The sequence below is a fragment of the Anabrus simplex genome, chromosome 9 (genome assembly GCF_040414725.1).
Source record: "Anabrus simplex isolate iqAnaSimp1 chromosome 9, ASM4041472v1, whole genome shotgun sequence".
In the NCBI taxonomy this organism is placed as follows: domain Eukaryota; kingdom Metazoa; phylum Arthropoda; class Insecta; order Orthoptera; family Tettigoniidae; genus Anabrus; species Anabrus simplex.
The window spans coordinates 55,164,641-55,190,769 of record NC_090273.1 but is presented as its reverse complement, the minus strand read 5'-3'; the positions used below and the strand labels follow the sequence as shown (position 1 = coordinate 55,190,769).

Genomic DNA, 26,129 nt, shown 5'->3' with positions numbered 1-26,129 from the left:
CCATACATACATACATACATACATACATACATACATACATACTGTACCAGTAACTACAGCCCGACTTCATCAATTATCCTTAAGCTGGCATGAATTATATCTCAGGGCAATACCAGGTAATTTCTAGCTAGGGCTTGGTACAGGAGGAAGGGTCCTATCTATAAGAAAACGTTAAAATATATTGAAGAATAGAGTTGTATTCAGAAGAATGCATGTTAATCATGCACATCACCTTACTGCAGATATTTTCTGCCTTCAATATCGCCTATCGGATGACCCGTGCTCCCAGGTCACCATGCTGAAATGGACGTGAACTCGTTCTGCGGGCTGCTCACTTTATGATGAGATGAGGCTGGAACCCCCAGGTCGGCTCGACATGGGATTGGGCTCGAACCTTTGACGTTCTGGATGGTCTCCGGCGTTCTCCGACGATGTTGCGGGGTATTCACTCGTCACTTAACTCACACGAGTGTCCACAATTGCACAGTCCACCGACACATTCCTTTAACAGCACTGTTTAATTTAATATTGTTGTGATATGCAATCGAATTCTGTTAATCCCTTGTAGACAGAATTAATAAGTCCATTAAAGATGAACATGCGGATAGCATAGAGTTTGGAAAGAAATAAAGAACAGTTCATGAATAGAAATAATAAAACTGAAATTGTACACGCACTAGGCACAGTTCCTGGTGGCTTTCAACTAAATAAGGCAGCACTTGACATTTAAAGAAATGTATGACTGCTCGAGAGTTTATCAAAAGACACTGCTGACAGTAACGCACAAATAATTAACACTTTGAAGAAGAAATAATACACAGTTCAGAAATTAGTTCTGTTTGAATCGAATAACATTCACTTCAATTCATAAATTGAAAAATATGAAAGTTGGCAAGTACCATTGTACATTAACACAGTTTGAATTCAGAATGAACCACTTGTGTCGAAGCACACGAGTAAACCTTTCACAATAGGTAATAACGTGCATTAACACTAGTGTAAAAGTTTGAACACTTTCATAAACACTCTTATTTAATTATGAAATTATGCTGACTGAGGTTTTAAAAAGACTGTCACAGTTTATAGTATATCGCAGTTGTGTCACATTGAAAATAATATTTGTTCAGAGACTAAGTTCCACAGTGACAACGTGGTAATAAACTAAATTCCACATTCACGAAAGTAGCTCACATCGAGAAGTTTCTACATGCGCACAGATTATAAGTTCAAATCGACGGTTAGCACCTAAGTCCAATACACGACTTGTCACAATTAGAGTTCTAACACGCGCATAGATTCAAAGTTCAACTTGACTGATATAATCCAAGTCCACTACAAAGACTTTGTATAATTTGAACTTCAACACGCGCACAAATTCAAAGTTCAACTCGACTGATAAACTCAATGTCCATGATAAAGACTTTGTTACATATTGGAGTTTTAACACGCGCACAAATTCAAAGTTCAACTCGACTGTCAGAGTTTAAATCCAATACGAAGACATTGAAAAATTCGAAGATAGACTCGGTCAGCACTTCGACGAACAGTAATGCTGCACCGTGGAGAGTCAGGCTGGCCTCCCAGCTGTGACTACCTGATTTGTGTCAAGTGAGCTCACCTTATATTGAGGTTGGGCTCCTACGTCATCAGATAGCGTGATATCTTTGAAGTTGATTATCTCGATAATCCCAGGTCAGATTTACTTGAGATTCAAAATTGGAGACGTTTATGTGATCTTCTTCAAAATGACGTATTTCTTGAGTCGCTGCGATTATTAATAGAGAAGCTTTTAAAAAATTCACATCGAATGTTCGGGAAGGGGTGACATTCATATCCGGAACATAACAGGTCAGGCAGGCTACACGTTGTTTCAGGCGGGTGGCCTATCTTGTTCCTGCAGCTACGTCACTCACACACCGCTGTCACTGGTTCAAGCCGGTTGGATTCCCCGAGCGTAAACAAACCAAGTTCGTAGCGAAAGTCTTGCGTGAAGATGAAATATAATTAATCGTCAAAAAATACGGCATGTACCGCCCGAAACCGGTACAATACTTACATGCTTACATACATACATACATCATTATAGACTGTTACGCCTTTCAGCTTTCAGATTGAAAGCCGGTGTGAATTTACGGAACGTCGTAACAATCCCTTATATAGAACTATTGCAGTGGCCTCATTTAGTTCTATACCTCTTATCTTTAAGTAGTTAGAAACTGAGTGGAAGCATCGTCGTCTTGGTTTCCCTCTACTTCTCTTACCCTCCGTAACAAAGTCCAATATTCTCCTAGGTAACCTATCCTCCACCATTCGCCTCACATGCTTCCAACACCGAAGCCTGTTTATGTGTACAGTTTCATCCATCGAGTTAATTCCTAATTTAGCCTTTATCTCCCCATTCCGAATACCCTCCTGCCATTGTTCCATCTGTTTGTACCAGCAAACATTCTCACTAATTTCAAGTCTGTTATTTCTAATTTATGAACAAGATATCCTGAGTCTACTCAGTTTTCGCTCCCGTAAAACAAAATTCGTCTGAAAACAGACGGATGTAAGGATAGTTTCGTCCGGGAGCTGACTTCCTTCTTGCAGAATATTGTTGATCGCAACTGCGAGCTCACTGCATTAGCTTTATTGCACTTAGATCCAATCTCACTTACAATATTGCCATCCTGGGAGAACACACATCCTAAATAGGCCTACTTCAAGTTATGGACCTGTTCCATCTTTGTATCATCAATCTGACATTCAGTTTTCTTGGATTTCTTACCTACTGACATCAATTTAGTCTTCTAAAGTCTTAGTTTTTTGTTCTCATTCCATACTCATTACACCCATTTTCAGGATTCAAAATATTAGAATGCAGGCTTTTGGCACAATCTGCCATTAAGACCAAGTTCTCAGCATGGACCAGACTGTTTACTACATTTCCACCTAACTGAATCCCTCCCTGCCACTTTATACCTTTCAACAGATGATCCATGTAAACTACAAACAACAAAAATGAAAGTTTAACCCCTACAAGTACCCTGAACTAAGAATCAAGAGCTCATTCCACCATCAATTCTCACTGCAGCCCAATTGTCAACATAAATGCTTTAATTGATTTTAATAATCCACTCTTAATCCCATACTCCACCTCTATGGCGAACAACTTTTCCCTCCATACCCTGCCATATGCTTTCTCTAGATCTACGAAACAAGCATAACTGTCTATTCCTCTCGTAGCATTTTGGAAATACCTGGTGCATACTGATAATCTGATCCTGACATCCCCTCTGTGGTCTGAAACCACACTGGTTTTCATCCAACTTCCTTTCAACCACTGATCGTACCCTCTGTTCCAACATGCCAGTGTATGCTTTGCCTGGTATGCTAATCAATGACATACCCCGATAGTTGTTGCTATCCTTCCTGTTCCCTTGCTTATAAATAGGTGCAATTACTGCTTTTGTCCAATCTTAAGAAACCTTACCAACACCCCATGCTAATCTTATTACTCTATCAAACCATTTCGTCCCTGCCTTCCCAATAAACTTCACCATTTCAGGCCTAATTTCATCTATCCTGGTACTTTATGACAATGGAGTTTATTTACCACCTTTTCCACTTCCTCAAGCGTAATTTCACCAACATCATTTTCCTCCTCCCCATGAGCTCGGTAGTTCGCGACACCAACAGAAAGATTTCCTTTTATGTTGAGAAGATTCTCAAAATATTCCCTCCAACTGTCCAGTGATTTCCAGGGAAATATTATGAGTTCACGTAAATTACCCAAAACACTATTCATTTCCTTTTCCCTTCCCTTCCTAAGATTCTTTACTACAGTCCAGAAAGGTTTCCCTGCTGCTGGGCGTAGCCTTTCTAAGTTATTTCCAAAATCTTCCCACGAATTATTTTTGGATTCAACAACTATTTGTTTCGCTCTGTTTCTTTCATCTACGTAGAATTCCCTGTCTCCTTCAGCTATTATTTGGAGCCATTTCTGATAAGCCTTCTTTCTACGCTTACAAGCTGCTCTCACTTAATCATTCTTAAGACATTCGCCTTTTCCCATCGATACACTTAGTTGTTCCTAGGTAGTCCCTTGCTGTTTCTGTTACAGAATCCCTGTATGCCACCCATTCCCTCTCTATATCCTGAGCCTGCTTACTGTCCACTGTTCGGAACTTCTCACTGATTATATCCAAGTACTTCTGTCTAATTTCCTCGTCTTAGAGATTTTCTACCCTTATTCGTTTGCAAACAGATTTCACTTTCTGTACCCTAGGCCTAGAGGTACTTAGTTCACTACATATCTGATAGTGGTCTCTTTCATCGAAAAATCCCCGATAAACCCGTACATTCCTAACAGATTCCCTGAATTCGAAGTGGGTTAAGATATAGTTTATCATGGATCAGGTGAATAGCCTTACGCTTGAATAATGTATTCGTAAGTTCTAAACCCATACTAGCACAGAAGTTCAGCAAACGCTTCCCAATCTTATTAGCTTCCATATATTCCCCACATTTACCACTTTCACATCCTTCAGTTCTATTTCCAACTCATGCAATGAAATCGCCCTTTAGCAGTATCCTATTCTTGCTGTTCACCCTGACTACGATGTCACCCAATGATTCATAAAGCTTGTTAGCTTCATCCTCAACTGCACCCTCATATTCCTCAAACTGCCAAATCTACCCACATCATTCGCTCATTTACGTGTCTAATAGAAGTTATGTTAGTTAATTTTCGTACAATCCATTCGAGTGCATTTTCGGTCCATATTGAACTTCCATGTTGTTCCTATTGAATATTACACAAAACACTTACACATTATTCTTCCCTTCCACCCACATGTTAAGTAGTGATGAAAGTAAATTACGCACTCGCTGATCGCTTGCGGCAACAACATACACGGATGATTTATAATTTAATGACTTTCGTTCTTCGATGTCAGTGTAGTCGGCAGAGTTGTTGGGGATCGGAAGGGAGGGGGTGTTAAGGCGTAAGCCCCCTCCATCTATAAACATTTAAAAAGTATAATTCGATTTAAGGCTTTTTTGGATAAGGTATACAAAAGTCGAAATTAGATTAAATTATTTGTTTGTTTGTTTGTTTGTTTGTTTGTTTGTTTGTTTGTTTGTTTGTTTGTTTGTTTGTTTGTTTGTTTGTTTGTTTGTTTGTTTGTTTGTTTGTTTGTTTGTTTGTTTGTTTGTTTGTTTGTTTGTTTGTTTGTTTGTTGCGACGCCATGGGAAAAGGACTGAACATTATTTCCAGAGACTCGGTTTTCAAGTCCAGGGACAGACGCACAGTGCGTAGTTTCAGAAATCTAGCCGGCCAAAATTCGTATCTCGGAAACTAATGGACCGATTTACATAAAACATAGTATATAACTGCTATTATTGGAGATAATTAAGTATGTGGTCAATCAAGTACAAAGAACAAATTGCTACGCCAGGAATAGAATTAATATTCTTCGTAATTATAATCATTTTTCGTTATAGCTTTAAGAAATGAAATAGATGTTAATAGTGGGACATGTTGTTTAGAATGTTTAAAAACAGATACAGGAATACGTGTACTTACTCATTAGATGCAGTTACATCAGAATCGCTAACTTCACTGTCATTATCTTCGTCGGCAGAAAAAGTTACAGGAGACTCAGACAGTAAGTTGAGCACTTCTCGCGAAAGCGGAATCGACTTCCTTCTCCCTGATTTCCTTAATCTGGTAATGTAAGGGTCCAATGATATAAGCAGCCTATGGAAAAGGTCAGTATTTGTGTCCTTTCCGGAAGATTTTCTGTTATCTTTATTCCTGGTCTCCTGGGCTTCCAAGGAGAGTTGTCCAATAGGTATAATGCAGTGCCTAATTACCTCTTCTCCATGAACCAAGAGTGTGTGCGAAGTTGATTGATTGATTGATTGATTGATTGATTGATTGATTGATTGATTGATTGATTGATTGATTGATTGATTGATTGATTGATTGGTTGATTGATTGATTGATTGATTGATTGATTGATTGATTGATTGATTGATTGATTGATTGATTGATTGATTGATTGATTGATTGATTGATTGATTGATTGATTGATTGATTGATTGATTGATTGATTGATTGATTGATTGATTGATTGATTGATTGATTGATTGATTGATTGATTGATTGATTGATTGATTGATTGATTGATTGATTGATTGATTGTTACAGGCATGTAATACGATTTGTATTTTTGTAAGTACAATAATTGTATAGTTTCCTTTGAGTGCATTCCAAATGTCACTTTATCAATGGCATACCCACAGCGAAGAGTTTCTAAGATGACACATAGATGGTTTATTAAATTTAGATCTACTCCAGTAATATCCGCAGAAGTGGAAGCCTAACTTCTTCAGATATCAACCAATACACCCGTTTCCTCCCTGAACCGAACCTGTTTATTATCCTTTCTTCAACCAGTTTCTTCTCCTCGGCATCTCTTATTTGCCACTTTCTTACGTCAAGTCTGTACGCTATAAGTACAAGGCATTCGAAACATCGAATCCATGCATGAAGTGGTCATAACCGAAACTTAAGTGTTGTTGGGTTAATTACTCTTTCAGTCATTTCAGGAATATTATTCATCCCTTTAGGGGACGCGCCACATACATAACACCTTTGGGAAGACTGATAGGAAGACAATGCACTGCAGACTTTTCCATCCACCACAGTGAAGTGTAGCTCATGTTAAACCGCTCTGTGAACCGCTGGCAGCTCACTTCTCTAGTGAAGTAATCTACAATATTTATTTATTGCGTGTGTATTTTAGGCTTTAAATCCGTGCGTAATTGTATTGTGTTGAGTGAGAGTTATGCGGTAAGTCTACGTGTGTGATTTCTTTCTTTAAAACACCAATACTGTGATATTTTATAGTCATCTGCAGTATGTATTTATTGCGTCTTTATTCTAGCTTTTATCGTCTAGATAAATTTCTTAAATGCAATTTAATACATCCCACGTCCCTCGAGCCCATAAAATTGTTTGTCTATTTTCTCGCACAATTGCCTTATATTCCAGTGCTGAGTTTTCTTATGTGCCGTAATTTACCTCTGATTCTGTACAAACCGAGCTCGATAGCTGCAGTCGCTTAAGTGCGGCCAGTATCCAGTAATCGGGAGACAGTGGGTTCGAGCCCCAGTGTCGGCAACCCTGAAGATGGTTTTCCGTGGTTTCCCATTTTCACACGAGGCAAATGCCGGGGCTGTACCTTAATTAAGGCCACGGCCGCTTCCTTCCAATTCCTAGACCTTTCCTATCCTATCGTCTCCATAAGACCTATCTGTGTCGGTGCGACGTAAAGCAAATAGCAAAAAAAAATAAAAAATCTTTACAAACCAAAAGTGGCCCCTGTAAACCCCACGTCCCCTTTAGTTCATAAAAATAATGTGTAGCTTAGTTTCTTCAGCTTTTTGTCTTAAACTTGAATTCTGAATTTCACAAATTTATGTGCTGTCGTTTTCCCATGATGGCGTTGAGAAAAGCCGTTCCATAAGGCAACCCTGTTGTTATAAGTGCAATACAGTTTTCTTAACATGGAATGAGCTATAGTACTGGCAGGCTCATCCTGACATTGTTGTAATGCACTTCCTTCTGCAAGGCTGATTCTCTGGTCGAACCAACTTTTATTGTACTTCAACAATTTGTCCCTTTTTCTACATTATTTTTTCCAGCGTGATCGAATTTTAGCGCACAAAATACTGACAGACTTCCTTATTGACTTGGATATATCCTCAGAACAATCCTCAAAGCCTACATGTTCAATTACAACATTCGCAATATGATCGTTCCGCTTATATTCCCCGCTGTTCCTCAACAGCTCTAAAACCGACCTCCAGGTTACAGAGTGCATGGCTTCTGAAAAAAAAAAAAATTACTCTCATGGTCGCGCCTGGTCGCAGCAAAAAGTCACAGTTTTCTATTCATTAAAGTATCGATAACTCCTCCAAATACTTTCACTGCGGAAATCAAAGGCAATCCATTTTGAAAGTCAGCTCAAATTTATATAATTAGATAGCGCTTGGACACCCTGTACCTGAATTTTAAGTGCATATTCCGGACAAAAATATAGTAATTTTCAGAAAATGCTACATATTGCATAAAATATATACCTTCATCTAATATAATCATATTGCAAGCTAAAGAAATATTTAGTTCTGACGTCCTTACTGAGCCCTCACATAATAATAACTGCACGCTCGCCTCGCCAGAATATGATGCCCTAACGGAGGAGAGCCAATTTAGGCCTTCGGTGAGATTAGATAATCAGACAGCGCGACTTTTCAGTACTTAATTACTGTACCCAAGAGTCTTATAAACACGACTCACAGAAAATGCGCACCAAAAACAAGGGCTGAAAATCTTATTTTTGGCCGGCTGGATGCTAGAAATTACCCACTGTGAGACGGTGTGTGGACTAGGGCTATCTATATATTATTATTTGGTTAGAATTCAGTGGCGTAGCAATATTAAAGGGGTAAAACAAGGTAACTAGAATATAAGGTAGGCTACTCCGGCGGTTGAAGCTTCCATTGGCTGGAGCGCTCTGACGTCACGCGGTATGAACGATAGCGAGTAAGGAACACAGTCGCAGTACAGCAAGCCTGTGAATTCTCGTGCCTGTGAAACATCTTCTCAATCTTTCATCAAATAATAGTCTAGTTTAGTCCGATTCGATAAGTAACGGCACTTCCTATAGATTTAAAAACGTGAAAATGCGTTAAATTTCGTCACCTGCTGAGCAGGTGGAACATCAACTATCAAATACATGACATCTAATACGATAAGAAATAAAATATTGCCATGCAACTCAAAATAACTAATTTCCTGATGAAGTAAATATTTGGCTTAAATGGCATAGGAAAATATGCATCATATCGACATCATTATGGAATTATATTAAATTATTATTAAAACGTACGTGTCAGGAGACTTAATTACTTGATGAACTAGCCCAAAGCTTAGCCTTCTTATTGGCATATTTTCTCAATGCTAGCTCCTTACTCTTTGCATTAAAATGCCATATCCTAATAAATGTCCTGGTCCTTACGTAGAGACAAATTATTTTGTCATAGAATATTGGAAATTTTGACTTAATAATAGAAGTAAGAGTTTTCACTTTTTTGCATCTGGATACAGTCTTGCCGTGAAACACACCAAATGAAATTTCGAACTGGGCTATATTTCTTAACCACTCATGACTGGGATGTGTGAGGCCCCCTTTTGAAATAACCGAGATCCAGTAACAGGTCTCTTCTAGCACGACATTTCTGTCTCTTTCTTCGTATTTACTATATAATACTGTATTATTTCACGAGCTTCGAAATATATTCAGAAATATAAGTTATTAGCACATAATAATGTTAATGTTATTGGATTTTACGTCCCACTAACTATGTTTTTGAGCACCTTCACCACCGGACTGAGACAGGATCGAACCTGCCAAGTTGGGCTTAGAAGGCCAGCGATCTACCATTTGAGTTGCTACTCAGCCCAGCTATTAGCACATAACTATAATTATAGAAAATATGATTTTCATTCAGTCATTTATATCTGACACCTTTTTACCGTACGAGCTGTAATAATGGAGATATTCAAGAGTTTATTACAAAGTGTTTCAATACCCAAGCATTGCTGACGAGGAAGTATTGTTATGCCATCACAGTAGCAAACTAACTGGCTATGATGGTTGTTGTCGTTATTGTCTTTATAATATGCGAAATAATAATGTTATTTGTGTTACGTCTCACTAACATTTACGGTTTTCTGAGACTCGAGGTGCCGTAATTTTGTCCCACGGGAGTTCTTTTACGTGCCGACAATTTATAGCGCCACACGTTTCCATAATATGTTGACTGCATTTTAATCAGTACAGTGGTTCTACTTCAGATACTGACAACACGAACACTGTTCACGTAGTGAACCACTATAAAATTACTATATATCCGTGATCCGATATACAGTAAATACGTAGAAAGAGATAAAAATGTCGGTCGGTCGGTCGGTCACTTGCTTTCTTGGCTTACGCTGCGTGAACCATCAACGATAGACCCCAAGTGTAAGCGTACGAAATGTAGAGCATAGAATCCTCTACAAAAAAAGTCCGCGAGGGCACATACCTATTTCCAACCGGCTGCCCTCTAGAAGCGATTTTATGCTACAGTCCGCGGTAAAAAATGTAACTCCTTAAAATTAAATAAATATTTCGATATTATCCTCGAGTTCCTCATCAAAATAAATTGTTTGACCTCCTCCAGTATTTTATAAGGATTACAATAACCTTGTCAGGACATTATTTGCATGAATGGTTCAGAAGTTATGACCATTTTAGACTGTAGTGGTAATACGTGTCAGCAGGACGGGCGACCGCTGTCTCATACCACATGACGTCACGCAGAAGGCGGACAGGGAGAGAAACAAGTGAGCGCGATGCGGGAAGAGACCCCTGTGGGGGTAAAATATATCTGTGTATCAGCGGTAGTGTGCCGGCCTCCGAATCCAAAGATGGAGGGTTCAAACCCCGCAGAGATAGATAGATGTATTACTTACGGCAGAAAAAGTCCATGAATGATGACGGCATCTCTGGTGATACTTTTGGTGCTTATCTGACAGAATTAATTATAATTAATGAATTACAATCGGCCATAAATCGCCCCAACAGATACCCCGTTTACTTTGTCATCTGGAAGGGTATAACTGTACGTCAGAACTGACCCGGAGGCAACCTACTTGGTATAAAATTAAAATGCCTGCACACTTTAGGTGGAGATATAAAATTATTTTTAATAATAATAATAATAATAATAATAATAATAATAATAATAATAATAATAATAATGGGATTGGTTTACGTCCCTTAACTACTTGTACAGATTTCTGAGATGCCAAGGTGCCGGAATTTTGTCGCTCATGACTTCTTCTACGTGCCAGTAAAGCTAACTACACGGGGCTGTTATAATAAGGTGGGTCTTTACCATTACTTACCACCTTTAAATGTATAAACCTGCTTTTACATTCCTCAACCGGGCGAGTTGGCCGTGCAGTTAGGGGCGCGCGGCTGTGAACTTGCATCCGGGAGATAGTGGGTTCGAATCCCACTGTCGGCAGCCCTGAAGATGGTTCCCGTGTTTTCCCATTTTCACACCAGGCAAATGCTGGGGCTGTACCTTAATTAACGCCATGGGCGCTTCCTTCCAACTCCTAGGCCCTTAATATCCCATCGTCGCCAAAAGACCTATCTGTATCGGTGCAACGTATAGCACAAAAAAAAATCCTCAACAATTGCTTTAAACCCATCCCAGAATGTGTTTACATTTCTATTTAGCGTTTTCCACCAAACATAGTTAGTTTTTTGAACTCCTTCATGCCTGCTTTATCAGCCATATAGTACTGCCTAATATTCGTAATCTTAAGACCTTCCTTTCTATCGCATTTTTTTAAACTATGACAAAAAATTGTTTCTGGATCACTAATACCATCTATTACTTCGGTTTCTCTATAGACCTCATCTAGTCTTACAGCATCACGTCCAGAATATTCTTCCCTCTAGTTGGTTCCATCAATTTCTGAATCACCTGTGCTTCCCATACTAATTTATTTGCCATTTGTTGGTCATGTTTCCTGTCGTTCGCATTACCTTCCCAATTCACGTTTGATCAATTGAGGTCTCCCGCTACAATCACGCTCCTTTCCATATCTTTTCCGACATAGTTGATCATCTTATCAAATAATTCTGAATCAGCGTCAGCGCTACTCTTTCCCGGTTGTAAATTCCAAAGACATTAAAGAAAAGCAAAGTCACCTCCATACAGGCCATGAAGGCCCTTGGAGGTGTGGATGGTAAAGGCTTCCACCATTGTTAACCTCGGCACGTGATGGGTAGAGTGGTTAGCTCTACGCCCGTCCGCCTTTGCCCCCAGGAACTAACCTGGTACACATTTTTGGTGTAGACTGAGTGAATCTCAGGGCCATATGCACCTCCGGAAGTGGAAATCTCATTTCTTAAATTTTACGTCTTCCTGGCGGTGATTCGAACCCACGTCCTTCCAGGCGAACCGAGCACGCCTTTACCACCTCTGCCAGGCAGACTCAAAGACATCAAGTTGCCTAATATCTTTAGAAATGAGCCTTACACCTAGAATTTCACGTTTGTCATGTTTAACTTTTTCGTAGCTTACAAATTCATCATTCACCAGAATGAAATATTTATTGTTATTATATTATTATTATTATTATTATTATTATTATTATTATTATTATTATTATTATTATTATTATTATTATTTCCGAATTTGGCCCCATATGGACCGCGTTGAACGTAAGGCTTTATCTTCTTCTTATTCTTCTTCTTCCAGAACACTTTCATCCTTTCACTTCTAATCTTCCTTTCTTTCTCAGATATGACCAGTTTGAATCTATAATTTGGTAGTTTCTCCTGGAATGTTTTGATTCTGTCCACTCGGCGTCTAAATTCTTTTCTGTTGTGAATCAAATCCATTAAGTCCACTTTCTATTGCATCTCCTTTTACCTCTTCTACCCACTTCGTCGAAGCTTTCAGTCCAGTGATGTACTTGAATATTTTCTTAGCAGTTTCCCACCCATTCTTTCTAGATGCCCATATAATTTTAGCCTTCGCTTTCGCGTGGTTACACTGATTTTTTCGTTGTATTTGTAGAGATCATCATTTTTTTCTATTTCTCCACTCCCCATCAGAATTTTTCTGTGGCCGTAAGATTTTCCTTTTCTCCTATCCTTTTTCGAGATCTTGAAGCTCACCCTTTCTATTCATTGTCAGGGTCTCTGAAGCGTTTAGGCTTACTGAGGACCGCGGGGCTCGTATCTACTCTTCGGTAAAGTTGTTGCTTTCTCCTTCTTCTAATACTCCTGCATTTGCTGACTATGAGCCAGCATTCTTTCCTCTGTCCACTTAGTTCCTGTAGTCTTCTTACTTGTAAGGGACGTTGGGAAAACGCCATATCGGATGGCTTGACGCGGCAGTAGTCGATCATGAGTTTGTCCCAGTGGGATATCTAGTTGTTCCATATCCGACTTAACTGACGTGATCCATTTGCTCTTAGAAGCCTTGCTTCTTCTTGTTACTGTGAATATCCTGTGGTGACTCTTTCGGAATCCACACGGGACAAGTGTCCATGAAAGGTCAGGCACCTTTTCTTTATAGACGTGACGATGTTCTCCTGGTGTTCATACAGTTCAACGTTATGGCGGATTCTATAAATGCCTCCTTCCTCTGTGATTGCTCCTAATTCTTCCTCACTTTTAACTCCAGCTTTCTGACTGTGCCCTTCCTGGCCATTACAAGGTACTCAGAAGTATACAGAACAGATGGTTTGACGACCGAGTTGTAGTGTCTGGTTTGAGGTTCTTGGAAATGCACTTATATGAATAGATACTACGACAGGAATGATAAGCCCTTTCAAACTTGGTACAGCTGGCATCTGTGGCAAAGTTCTCGCTCTGATTCGCAGAGATCCATTCTCCCGGGTACTTAACTGCAGGTACTTTTCGTATGGTAGTGTCTGCTAGAGGAATTGTAAGGTGGGGCCTGCTTGATATTGGTCATAAATTCAATCTTCTGGATGCTGATCTTCATAGCAGTCCTTAGGCCTACTAAGGACCTCTTCTCTGGGCGAATTTAAGAAGGAAGGAAGTGATAGAAGTACTTGTAACCTTAGCACACCAAAATAAAATCTACAAACACTTCAGTTTACCCAACTTAGAAAATACAAATTCCTTTGGAAATTAATTGTCCGTCCTACCACCATGAGGGGGGCACATACGTTGACAGTAGAGACATCTGAAGGCTAAAGATCCGAACTTTTCCACGGCACAGTTCAGGGTTTACATCACAGATGGCCTTCTAAAAGAATCTAAGTTATAATGCACGGAGAAGTTTTACCTCCGGTATTATTATTATTATTATTATTATTATTATTATTATTATTATTATTATTATTATTATTATTATTATTATTATTTCGACGCACTTCCACCGACTGGAAAAATGGGCCTGCGGCTGTCGTAATTGCTATAATCCGAAGGTTATGTATCAGTGTGACTTGAGCAGACGTGCAGGATGCCTCGCAGACGTATGCTAGAACCGTACCGTCAAAGGAGTGAGTTTGAACGAGGGCTCATTATTGGCATGAGAGAACGTGATACATACATCCAGGAAGTTACTGCTCCTGTGGGACGAAGTGCATCGGCAGTGCAACAGGTGTGTACAGAATGGTCACAAAAGGCTGTAAAACACGACAAGATGGGTCTGGTCGCAAAACACAGACCACCCCCCGAGAAGATCGACACCTAATCCGAATGGCATTGCCGGACACATCTGCGTCCTCTCGGCTCTGGCGCAACAGTGGAACAGTGTAACACATCGTACACTATCGGGACTGACAGGCCGTCGCCGTCTATTACGGTCTAGTTTACCGGCGCGTCGTCCACATCTCCGCCTACCTATGACTATTGTCTATAAAAATACTAGACTGCAATGGTGTATGGAGCGACGTCACTGGGGAAAGGAATGACAGCAGATAGTATTTTCGGATGAATCCAGGTTCTGTTTGTTTGAAAATGATGGCGGCATTTTGGTTCGCAGTAGACACGGGTAGAGGCATCACATTGACTGCATTCGCACAAGACATACAGTGCCAACACAAGGCCTTATGGTGTAGATACTATTGGGTACAAACTCAAATTACAGTTGGTGCGTATCCAGGGCACTGTGATCAGTTTGAGCTACGTGAATGGTATTCTGCGACCCGTAGCCATACCCTTTCTGCACTACACCCCAGACGCCATATTTCAGCAGGAAAATGCGCGACCACATGTTGCTGCACGAACACGTGCATTCTTGTTGTCACAGGATGTCAGTCTGTTGCCCTGGCCCGCCCGATCGACGGATTTGTCCCCAATTGAAAATGTGTGGGATGTGTAAAAAGACGGATGCAGTGCTGTGATCCAATGCCAACCACCAAAGATGAAATGTGGTACCATATGGATGCACGATGGATGGCTATACCCTAGGACGCAATTCGCTCCTTATATGCGTCGATGCCATCACGCATGGAACAAGTTATCAGTGCCCATGGAGTTCCCAGTGCCTACTAGGCAAAAGGACACATGCCGAACCTAGGTGACTGAAATGCTAATCGTTTAAACTACCTAATGAACAAGTCCTGTGAATATGAACTTCCTATCTCTAGTCTTTCAAATGGTACTGTTTTTATGAACACGAGTGTATTATTGGAATAGGCCTCTCCAATTCCTCTGTTAATAATACCTGTACCTAAAACTAAAAAGTAACAAGCTTTGTGTCTTCTCATTACCAGTCTTAAAATCACAGATTTCTTGCAATGTTCGTTCATTACCCTTAAACACTGACAGCAACGGTCGTTACCGCGTCCTGACACCGTGCTTAGCCGGTTCAAGTCCCGTTGGTCGAAAAAATGTCACCAGCAGAATGTTCAACGGCAGGGTATGAGATGTCTTGGTATACACTTTATAATCACTTGATTGTGTGCCAGAAGCTGAATTTCGATTCCAAACTTCTCCGTAGTGTTCATGTGGAGTGAGGGCATATGATGGTGCTCATGATGATTCATCTGTTGGATGGGGACGTTAAACCTCGAACAGAAACCTTGGTGCTATACAACAGGAGTAGGCTATGTGGCGGCACCTTGTTTCACCCTCTCCCTTCCTGTTAGCATATATCATCACGTAATTCCCTTCATCTCATTTACTCTTCTGAAGAGGATGACGTCAGGAAGTGCAGCCGGTGGTAAAACCTCGATACGAAGATTCATCTCACTTCGTACCCGATCCCGTACAGAAATAGGACAAAAGCTGGTCATACATAATGAATATATTCGTGTAACAACCACGCCCCTCATGCATAAATATAAGTAAATATTGCTAAATATTTCATTTTTATAACTAACGATCATTAAATATCGTCAGTACTTGTATACTTCACGGTTGGCTTTTAAAGTTGCCACAGCTGGAAATACTCTTTTTAAATACAAGTTTAAAATTATTGTGTACTTCTCTGCATTATCTGAAGCCATCTCTGTCTATATATTATGGTAATTATATTATACTTGAAAAAGGAACAACTTAATTAAAATATAATGCATGTTTCGTTCTTAAAATAACATCATTAGGTTCTATCAAACCACACTGGCCCATTTATTCAGAAAAGTATAAATATCATGGGTAATATAATGGAGATGACTTCTAAAATAAGAAGGAAAACGCGAACACTCGAATAATGAGAGAATCATATCGGAGATGGTTGCTCTAATATCTCCGAGCTCGGAAAAAAGGAAGTGTGATGGCCTATGATGTTCTAAGTCCGTAAAACTTATCAACTAATAAAAATATCACATTGAGTGACTATTGTCAGTTGACGTGTTTTGCCACCTTACTGCCTCAGTTATACAAACAGTACTCCGTCAACGACGGGTGGTATTATACAGGGTGTATCATATCTACACCGATCAAAAGTCAGGGATGCCCTGCGTGTTCTGTTAAAAACAATAGTGCAATCGGATCGACGGGAAACTGTTCATTTTCAAGAAAATGAGGTTATTTCGTTAATCCGGAAGCGCGAATTAAATTGACGAACTTGTGCCAGAGCACAATTCGCTCCCGTGTTTCAGGGAAAGAAGAGTAGGGAGGGGAAGTGGGGTGTATGACGGAGACAGAGACAATGATCCGCGCGTATGCACAAGTTTCCTCGTTCGAGTCGCACAGGATTACAGGCAATATCCACAGTTTGTTTTTTCAAACAGCCGTGACTGCACACACAGTACAAGAACATTCGATAGTTAAGGCACACCTATCAGTTAAGGAATGCACCAGATCGTTTCTCCTATTGTCTGTTGGTCGCAGTAACCTTTTTATTATTTCATATGCTCGAAGATGCAACGCTTCCGCCCTACGATTGTGTATTCCTTCACTCACAAGATTGTAATTAGAATAAAATAGTGAACTAAGAAAACAATACGCTCAATGGTTTGATTACAGTAGATGTTCAATATGCCCCTTCCTACTTCTACGCAGACTTTACAACGGTGTAGCAATGACATTGTACTCTGTTCAAGATGTGTGGTGTGTCGAGCATTACTTCTGTCTCCCACTTCCCACTTTGCCTTCCTCCCGCACCCCCCGGCGCCATTCATCTTCTGAAACACAGCAACAGGCCTCTCTGGTAAAAAATACGGCGAGTTCGTCAATTTAAAACCCACGTCCGAAAATTGTAAAATAACCTCATTTTATCGAATAGAAAAAATGTATCTGTCAATCAGATTGCACCATCGTTCTTAGCATAACACGATATTTTTATCGGTATAGTTAAGATGCACACTGAATGTATACATCTTTATCATTCATTGTTATGCCTTTAGTTTTCTATCATTTTGAGAGAATACGCACCCCAAATACTTAAAATATTCGACTGGTCCAGTTTCATATTCCCTACCAAATTCCCTGCAGCTCTTTCAAGCAGTAACACTACGTTTCTAACCGAATAAACCCATCCCTGCCACTTTATACCTTTCCCTAAATAATCCATGTACACTACCACTGCCTTCGTAATATACAAGCTGTACTGTAAAAACATGCCAAGCCCATCAGCTGATCGACCGAGGCGGTCTAAGCGAATGTTGTAGCTAATTTTTTCCAGAGTTGGAGTCTGAGAGTTGAGTTGCGAAGCTCTGAACTACAGAAAGTAAACAAGCACTATGGAATTTTGTTACGATAGTCATTGTTCATTCCATTTTCGTAATACTAGGACGTACACTTGCAATTTTGGTTGACTTCCAGATAGCTTATGATTCCACAGATAGACAATCTCTTTCAGACACTTGCTGAACTGAGACTAGATAATAAGACCCTGAATCTTGCAAAGGCTAACTTTCACAAACACCGAGACAGAGGTAAAATTCAAAGGGGAACTATCAGAAAGCTCTCATGTCAGAATAGGTGTCAGGCAAGAGGATGGTTTACCCTATTCTCCTCAAGTGCATTCTAGAGAATGGCATTCGTGAGTGGACGAAAACTCCATCAGACAATTCGTGGTGGAGAATCGGTTTCAGGAAGGACAAGTAAAACATCAATTGTCTGGCCTTCACAGATGACCTCACACTCCTATTATCAAGTATGGAGGAAGATACTCACCAACTCTCCTCCCTAACGTACTTAATGAGTAGAGAACCCTGAGGTTTAAAAAGCAATAAAACTTAATTCCTTATCGGTTACCGTGAATGTGGGATTAAACTAACAGATCTTGGAGGTTAGTGCACTAATGATTGAGAAAACATGGATTATTCTTATACAACAATGTCAATAATCATACAAAAGTTTTGTGGAAGAAAGGACAGTAGAAATATATTTGAATAATCGGCTTCAAGCAGCGAGGACACTTCACCATGTATTGGATGAAGTGGAAAAATATATGTTAAGTTTATTGCAAGGGAAACGTCCACGGTCAACTGTCTGCATTGCGTTCAAATTAAGGACACAGTATATATGCCAGACGATCCAAGAGATGAAGAAACTACGAGAGCTGGTGTATTTGTGGTCATCTAGATGTACTGAAGTGGCCTTTATGATTATTATTATTATTATTATTATTGTTATCATCACGTGCGTTCATTGTTTCATATTTTTATTTCAGCGTAATCATAATGATTTGTTGAACACATTGTCGAGTAAAACGATCTTTATGCTTTGACCACTTTGAACACATTTTAACTATATTTATCCTAAAATTACATAGATCTGACTTACGATATATCAGTAAATTACAAATCTTAATGATTTAAGCTGTTATTATTCTTATTTATTTACGCGCTGAAGCCGTCGAGGACAACGATATGTATTGTTATATTTGGCAACTCAGAATTCCCACATACTTTCTGAGTGGGCCTGCTTGAGTTCCTCTGTCCAAGGGACAGACTGTTTTCATTTTAGTTGTTCGTCTCGAATTAGCCCGTTAGTCGCTACCTTTTTTTCGAAAAGACCTCTGTCAGAGGCGTCTTTCGGTTCGATCTGGAGCGAAGTTCTTTTTTGGTGTTTCTAAACCAAGGCATCATGGTTTTAGGTTTTGAATCAAACAAGTGAAAGATCTGTTTGGTGAACCTGTTATTATACCGTCCATTCGTTTGGGGTAAAATCGTGCCCGTCTTTAACAGATCGTGTCTGTAAAATTTCCGCATGTTGATATTGTACCGGGAACGCACGGTACATGTAGTATTTTTTAAGGGCATTGTCATTTAATTGTCACGCACCCTAAGAACTACAAGCTCGATATGTTCACATCTAGCAGAACGAGCCAGCGTGTGTGCAAACAGCTGTGAATGACTTCGGTGCAGGAGCGACCTAGACTACCCGCCCAACTCATCAACTCGCACCGTGGCAAGGATTAGAGTTCTGGAAAAACGTCACACATTCTCGACCTTTCGATTCAGAGTTTTTGAAAACTTCCTTAACAATTGTGGTGTTGTCTTGGGAGATACGCCATTCTGTAGCTAATTACACGAACGTCTCCACTATCAAATTTCAAGAAAATCCACCGAGGGAATTTCGTTTAATTCTACTTTTTAATTTGATGACTTGTAGACCTCGAGCATATAAAAGGCGAGGCTACTCGGCAGTGGACAGGCATTCATCGTTGGGAGTTCTGACTTGTTAGGCTCACCATATAACGCCGTGATATTGTTCGTCCGAACGAAGTGCTGTTGGAAGTCTATTAGAAATACTGTTCGAGTGAACTTAGAATTCTATGACAAAACTGGACTTAAAATCCCGTGTGTAAACGAGGACATAGAAAATTGTCGAGTCTTTGAAATATTTTGATAGTCTGTGGAACTTAGAATCTCGTTTGTGAACAAGGACATAGAAAATTGCCGAGTAATTGAAATATTTTGGTGGATAGTCGAACTTAGAATCTTCACCATCAAGTGTCGTAAAGATGTTAATTATTTCCAAGTGAAACATTGGAACATTATTTCTGTAACTGCGATATTTAACTCGGCATTTCTTCGATCAGATACCCAGTGAAGTGTCCAATTTATTTCATTGCTATGCAATTTTGATCTTTAAAAGACTTTAAAATATTTCACCGTAATAATACAAGTGTTGGCCCATTCAACACTTAAGTGTTCCTAAACAAGTGATTAATTTTGTGTGCGATGAACTATGCCGACCGCACTGTTAAACTGAGCGATAATCCATTATAGTCGTAACTGAATTCTATTTCATACTGGTATATAATTATTTCAACTTTATTATTTCACGAAACTCACTGTGCTGAGAGTGACTAAGAAATCATTTATTTATTTCATTGCTATTAGCAGTGTCCTTCGGATAAACTCCTAAATAGCCCTTTTGTGACAAAGTAACCACGGACAGTACACTACAAGTGAACGATATTTATTTTTCGTCATTTTAAGTGGTAAATAACCATGAACTATGTTCTATTATGTATTCCTTAAATCCATGCTATCTGCATTTCAACTTTTAAAGTGGCATTCAATATTTTCCATATGTAAATGTCGAGTAAAGTTTGGGCATACTTCAAACTTCAGAGTGTGCGCCTACATCAATATTAAAGTCAGACTTTGATGTCAAGTAATTCTGAACGTGTCGGAGGACTGTACGACTGTGGACATTTGTACAAAGTTAAATCACGAGTGATTATACCGCATCAAGATCACCGCAGAACTTCAAGAATTTCGAGACCTTCAGGTTCGAGTTACGGTTTTGACTCCATGCTGGTGAACGGACTTGGGTGTACAAGTACAATTCCATGCTGACTAAAGGATCCTGAAGTACGAGTACAATTCCATGGTGACGAGAGGACCCGGAAGTACGAGTACAATTCCATGGTGACGAGAGGACCCGGAAGTACGAGTACAATTCCATGGTGACGAGAGGACCCGGAAGTACGAGTACAATTCCATGGTGACGAGAGGATCCTGGAGTACGAGTATAATTCCATGGTGACGAGAGGATCCTGGAGTACGAGTATAATTCCATGGTGACGAGAGGACCCGGAAGTACGAGTACAATTCCATGGTGACGAGAGGACCCGGAAGTACGAGTACAATTCCATGGTGACGAGAGGATCCTGGAGTACGAGTATAATTCCATGGTGACGAGAGGATCCTGGAGTACGAGTATAATTCCATGGTGACGAGAGGACCCGGAAGTACGAGTACAATTCCATGGTGACGAGAGGACCCGGAAGTACGAGTACAATTCCATGGTGACTAGAGGATCCTGGAGTACGAGTATAATTCCATGGTGACGAGAGGATCCTAGAGTACGAGTATAATTCCATGGTGACGAGAGGACCCGGAAGTACGAGTACAATTCCATGGTGACGAGAGGATCCTGGAGTACGAGTATAATTCCATGGTGACGAGAGGATCCTGGAGTACGAGTATAATTCCATGGTGACGAGAGGACCCGGAAGTACGAGTACAATTCCATGGTGACGAGAGGACCCGGAAGTACGAGTACAATTCCATGGTGACGAGAGGATCCTGGAGTACGAGTATAATTCCATGGTGACGAGAGGATCCTGGAGTACGAGTATAATTCCATGGTGACGAGAGGACCCGGAAGTACGAGTACAATTCCATGGTGACGAGAGGACCCGGAAGTACGAGTGCAATTCCATGGTGACGAGAGGATCCTGGAGTACGAGTATAATTCCATGGTGACGAGAGGACCCGGAAGTACGAGTACAATTCCATGGTGACGAGAGGACCCGGAAGTACGAGTACAATTCCATGGTGACGAGAGGATCCTGGAGTCCGAGTATAATTCCATGGTGACGAGAGAACCCGGGAGTACGAGTACAATTCCATGGTGACGAGAGGATCCTGGAGTACGAGTACAATTCCATGGTGACGGGAGGACCCGGAAGTACGAGTACAATTCCATGGTGACGAGAGGATCCTGGAGTACGAGTACAATTCCATGGTGACGAGAGGACCCGGGAGTACGAGTACAATTCCATGGTGACGAGAGGACCCGGAAGTACGAGTACAATTCCATGGTGACGAGAGGATCCTGGAGTACGAGTATAATTCCATGGTGACGAGAGGACCCGGGAGTACGAGTACAATTCCATGGTGACGAGAGGACCCGGAAGTACGAGTACAATTCCATGGTGACGAGAGGATCCTGGAGTACGAGTATAATTCCATGGTGACGAGAGGACCCGGGAGTACGAGTACAATTCCATGGTGACGAGAGGACCCCGGAGTACGAGTACAATTCCATGGTGACGAGAGGACCCGGAAGTACGGGTTTGCATGGAGAACCATTCAGGAAGGTGATTCGGGAGACAGCGATTCACTGCATCGAGGTGATATAAATTTCAACTTGCCAATAAATTTTCATAAATTAACTTTTAAACGAAATCTTCGCTCATTGTAGATATAACCTATCCTCTTGTACCAAGCCCTAGCTATTTTTACGTAGGGATTGCCCTGAAAACTATTCATCCGTACCCTTTTAAATCATCAGTTAGGTCGGGCTATCATTTACAGGTACAGGATTGACTTCCTTATTGGATCTTTTCTTTATCGATGCCATCCATGTTGCTGGATCCCATTATCCAATATTTATTCTGCGCTCCTCTCTCTCCATTTCTTCGACGAGTCTTTTATTGGCGTTTATGGATAGTATTTCGTATGCATGCGTAACCACTGGATTCAGAACAGTTTTACAGTGAAGTATATAAGTACTTTGGAAAAGGCATTTCTTGTTGTTGTAGACCGTGAGTGACTTTATTGGTAACATTGGACCACATATACGTTGACCAGGTTAAGAACTGGGCTTTTATAGTTCTATATATCCATGTTTATTTCTACCAAAGTTGTGTGTGATGGTTTCTCCAAGATACGTATATTGTACAAAATTTTGTTAATTTTTTTATTGTTTGCGAAGATTGAATTTATGTTCAGAGGTATTCATGGGCATGATCTGACCTGTTATATTAATGCAACATTTGCGAATACTTCTTAAAAGGCACAGACGTATCATGTACTTGCATTGTGTTGGTCGGACGGAGGAATCAGTTCGCCTCTTTGCGCTACGTCATCAGAGGTACTGTACGGCCTTACATCACCAAGGTAGTGATACCACTAACAACAAGGGTGAAGGAATACAACCTTGTCCAGTCCCTGTAACTAATCTGAACCGAGTATTCACTCAACCACAAATTCTCACTACGGCCACAGCATTAATACAAGTGCCTTTGATCGTCTGTTATGAATTATGACCTACCCCTAGTCACATAATCCTCCAGTACAGCTTGTTGTGATAAATTCTATTTTTCGTCTGTTCCAGGCATTATGGAGGTGGAGAAAATCATACTGTGGGTGGCCGCATTTACTATTGCCATCACGCACGTTCAGGGCTGTCCAAGTGGATGTAACTGCAGTGAGATGATAGTAGGATATCGCTACGCGATACGTGCGAATTGCAGCTATTTGGGACTCACCGAAGTTCCTTCAGTAGATAGCATGTGGGACAATTACAGGAGGTCCGTAATGCAGTTAGTTTCCAATAATATATCAATAATCACTAATCATAGTTTCTACGATATGGAAAATTTGTACGCCATTGATTTAGAACAGAATCAAATAAGTGAAGTAGAATCTGGAGCTTTTGCAAGATTGATGAGGTTGACCTTTTTAAATATGAGGAAAAACAAGATTACTTACCTGCATCCTCAAACATTTATTCGCAATAAAAGATTATTGTTCTTACATTTGAGTTACAATATGTTAAGTGTCCCCACATACGAGGCTTTTCTTATCAGTAATAGTTATCTACTGATAGATATGGCCGCATGTAATTTACGCCATGTTTCAGAGAAAACATTTTCCCGAGTTCCAAATCTGATAACATTGGACTTGAGCTCAAACAATTTACAAGAATTTAATTTAACTATACTCGATGATAAGAAATTGATCACAAATTTCTTTATAAGAAACAACTCTCAAGTATTATCATTGGAAGGAAGCTTTCCTTTAACACTAAAGAAGCTAGACTTCAGTGGAACCACCTTCGATCTCAATAAATTATCATTTCCGCGCCGTAATATCTTGCAAGTGTTAAATTTGAATGCCTGCAATTTGAGTGAAATTCCAAAGAGGAGGTTTGAAAGATTAACGAACCTGGAAGAGCTTCAACTTAACAACAATAATTTTACACACTTTGATACCACAATAATAAATATCTTCCGCGATTTACGTCGACTTCATCTTGAAAATAACTCCATTAGCTCTATTGAAATTAACACCTTTAACAAGACTTATATTTGGAAATTGGTCCTCAGTGGAAACCCAATAAATTTTCCGGAGTCAGGCCCGTTCCTTAAAGTGCCATCCTTACAGAAACTGGAAATGAAGTCATGTTCTATCTCCCACATTGGAAATAAAACGTTTCAAGAAATGAGAAGCCTTAGTTATGCAGATCTTAGCTATAATCACATTAAACTGATCAGTCGTGAAGCCTTCATTGGACTTCAGGAACTCACAACATTGCTGCTTCAAAATAATGAAATAGTCACGATAGAGAGGGACTCATTCCTTCACAACATAAAATTGACAACATTGAACTTATCAGTAAACCCCTTAGTTGTACCCAGTGATGCTCCTATGTTGTCTGCCCCTTCGTTAAAATCATTAGCTCTAGCGGCATGTGGATTTACATGGCTTCCTCTAAAAGTATTTTCTCATTCCCTTCAGTTAAATACTTTGGACATTTCAGGTAATAAGCTTCAATTCATCGATGTAAAAGTGTTTTCCAAGATGAAGACACTCCAGTCTTTGAATATGTTTAATAATCCCTTCATCTGTGATTTTGAACTCCGTCCGCTTTGGTTGTTCTGTCTGGACAGAAATTTAAACTGTTCTGCCTCTTGTGGTCCAGATAAGGGATCATGGATTATTTTGGAGGATGTCACTGCACCTGAAGGAATAGAAGACATTTCCACAACAACGGCCTCCACAGCCATGCAGCCTGAAATTGGTGATTATAAAAGTGAGAAACAATACACCAGTCGTCAAAGTGTTGCTTCTGCCGTAATGTTGATGCTAAGTTTGGGATTCATTGTGGGTGTAGTGGTGGGTTTCATATCTGGTTGTTTGTTTCTCCAAAAGTATCTTGGAATCAATCGGCGTGAGGACATTGTATATCATTCTGTGGCTTCAGAGTCAATTACTGCAGAAAGCCTACAAAATGTGTGTGTTAATAACACAATTTGACTGAAATAAACGAATAGTTGAAAGAAGCTACTATCTCCTTTTTATTTATGAATAACTGTTTCTTAGAACTAAGTCGTCCAGTTACAAAACTCGTAATGTTCATATTTTTCTCGAAATGAGTTATGAACTCCATTTTACACCTTTCGCGAAAATATACGTCCGAATATCGTAATAGATGTGTAAACTTTAGCCCAGTGGCGAGGCGTGATTTTACAGACCTCTAGGCAATAACTGCGAACTTAAATTCTTCATTACCTTTCGAGGGGAATTTCTATACAGTATATGTGCACGCATGCTTAGTAATAAATTTGATAACTACATACTTGTAATAATAATAATAAGAAGAAGAAGAAGAAATAACAAGAATTTTGATAGCAATAACATAAACAGTGGTGTCGGAAACAACGTTAATGAGCGTTAGAATGTAGGTCATACCTATACTTTGTAATTTGAGAATATTTTTTTGATATTCCGCACACTTCTAATTTTATTACCTGATGAAGTTAGCCAATCAGATCGTTTCACGACGAATTCAAATGAGATTTGCCAGTCGGTGTTGCTAATTCTGCACGTGGCGTAAAACCGGTTTGAGTGTACCAGTCGAAGAATCGGCGCGGGCACATGAGTACGGCTGTACGGCTGCTTAACGAACATTTCCGTAAGTGACCGATCAGCTCTCAGCTACCGATGCAGAGAAATCAGCATAAAACTCAAACACACCGTGGGTTTCAGCCGGTGTTACGGTGCGATATTGTTAGCTCGGAGGTCGATCTTCCCTGGAGTGAGGTCCGTCGA

General features: G+C 40.1%; 1 protein-coding gene across 1 annotated transcript in view; it reads left to right on the top strand.

Annotated features, from left to right (window-relative positions):
- Window positions 1-23,532, top strand: part of LOC136880857 (leucine-rich repeat-containing protein 15) — a 58,685-nt gene extending 35,153 nt beyond the window's left edge. The window contains exon 2 of the transcript XR_011018708.1: window positions 23,410-23,532. The gene's annotated coding sequence lies outside the window, so the exon portion shown is untranslated. The remainder of the gene's footprint in view (window positions 1-23,409) is intronic.
- The last annotated feature ends 2,597 nt before the right edge of the window (window positions 23,533-26,129 follow it).